Raw genomic sequence first — 2,188 nt, forward strand, 5'->3', positions numbered from 1 at the left:
TAGACCGTCAGGTCCGTACAATGGATCCCAAAAACCACATGTTGCACCATGGCGCTGCATTACAGTTTGACATACATGTTACGCAACAAACTTCTCAACCGCACTCATATTGTAAACAAGGACTCCTATACATTTCTTACCCTTGTCATCCCTTCGCAACGAAAGTAAAGCGACCCCCAGAAGGTTCACAAAGTACGCTTCGCTTTTCACAATTGCACAACAGAGGATCCGCAACACGTGCAGTCTTCAATTGCCACTTCTCTTTATCCGTTAATTTTGGGGGATTTGGTGGTGGGGGGACCCAACGAACAAACTTCTCAAATGGCTTCGGATACTGACTAAACCGTTTCACCTGCAGAATCCTCTTATCATACATATCGGGCCCATCTATCCATTGGAAGAAATAGCACATCTCCCACTCCTACAAATTATTAAAACGTCACATATGTAAAAGTATTGACATTTCCTTCTACCATTATCTTTAACAAAAAAGCACTCACACGATAATCTGAGCACAGGTAGTAAGCCCGACCGGCAGTATCTTCGTGCAGCGACTGAAGAACCACGGCTCGCTTACCACAGTCACAAGTCGGGACAGGGAGGGAGGGGGGAACCGGAGCATCTTTGCAACTCACATCGGGATACTTCTTACCGATATGTGCCCACTTTTGCTTGCGCCATAAGTTCGACGTCATACCGATAACCTGCGTGGATATCGAAGCTACTCATTATTCATCTCAATTCTACTACAAATCATCTCACAAATGCAAAAACTTGTGTTCCTCATATACATTTTGTATATTTATATATATGAATTTCAATTTCCTTCGCTCAACCGATTGCATGCAACAAAATCTACACGATAGATATGCGTTGGTATACGTACATAGCACGATGTATGAGCACCGATCTAGAGCGAAACGTTGAAATTTCGTAGAACAACCGAATCAAGTTCTAAACCCTAACAACCCAAAAAGTTGCAATGCAAATCGATTTAACCGGAAAAATTTGGAGGGATTGGATGGCATACCTTCCTTCACCTCTTCCCGCTCAAATCCCTTCCTATTGGGCCACCAAATCGGTTGGAATGCAGAGAGAGGGCGCCACGGGGGTTTTGTGTTCTGCCTCCGCTTCCTGAGGAAGAAGTGACTTGCGTGCGGGAGAAGGGGTCGGCGCCCCGTTCTGTATAGCCCTCGGTCATGCCAAAGGGCCTAGCGTGACTCGAGTCACGCCAGAGACCTTGGCGTGACCGAGGGCAGGCGACCTCTTGCCTGTATACGCTTCTGTCGCGCCATTGCGCCTGGCGTGACACCAGTCGCACCACGCCCTCTGGCGCGACTCGGGCTGCCACGTCTGCACGGCCACGTGGCACGGGCCGGACCGCCCGCCGACGTGGCACGGGAGTCACGCCAGAGTCTTTGGCGTGACACAGTGGTGAGTCACGCCAAATCCTTTGGCGCGACAAAAGGGGCCATTTCCTGAAAATATAAGTCCCGGCAGGCTATTATTAAAATATTAGTTTAAAAAGGGCTAAAAAAATGTCACATGGCGGTGCTTATGACTAGATGTGAGAGATGATATCTTAAGAAATGAGTGAGTTAGGATATTTAAAATAATTTTGACTTTTAAAAATAATATAAGATAAATTTATATTAATTATTATTTAAATATTCTTAGGTTTATTTAGTGTGTCTACTTTATCGAACAAATGGCTCGTAACGTATCTAAGAAGGTAAATTAATAGTAAGTAAATATGGAAACGTAAATAACATATAGAGAGTAAACTCGGTACAATGATTTTTCTTATGATATCGATGGTATTAATGTTACCCTAATCCACGTTGAAACTACACAAAGGATATGCATCCGGTCGGCAGCCGGTCATAGACTTTGAGCCACCAAGTCACAAAGACAAGGCCTCTACCCGGATGAGTCACCAAGCCACCAAGGTAAGGTCTCACCGCTAGCCTCTCTTTCGTTTCATCGCCGCCATGATCATTTCGGAGCTTGAGCCACAGAGGCATGGGTCTCCGTGCCCCTGTACAATCGTTTTGTCGCCGCTCCACACCAAGTCAGAGGATCAACAAGCTTGCCGGTGAATAACAAGACTTCAAGGTGCTGGTGTACCAAGAGGTACACTATTGGATCACTCTTTGATCCACTCTCTAGGTAGAATTCACCTAACAAC

The 2,188-nt window shown here is 45.7% G+C and overlaps 1 long non-coding RNA gene across 1 annotated transcript; it reads right to left on the reverse strand.

Annotated features, from left to right (window-relative positions):
- Positions 1-259: 259 nt before the first annotated feature.
- On the reverse strand, positions 260-1,256 carry LOC133917719 (uncharacterized). Its single transcript, XR_009909714.1, has 3 exons — positions 1,031-1,256; positions 501-704; positions 260-421 (listed from the first exon to the last, which is right to left on the reverse strand). It is a non-coding gene; the product is annotated as an uncharacterized LOC133917719 (long non-coding RNA).
- Positions 1,257-2,188: the final 932 nt, after the last annotated feature.

The sequence above is a fragment of the Phragmites australis genome, chromosome 5 (genome assembly GCF_958298935.1).
Source record: "Phragmites australis chromosome 5, lpPhrAust1.1, whole genome shotgun sequence".
NCBI classification, from domain to species: Eukaryota; Viridiplantae; Streptophyta; class Magnoliopsida; order Poales; family Poaceae; genus Phragmites; species Phragmites australis.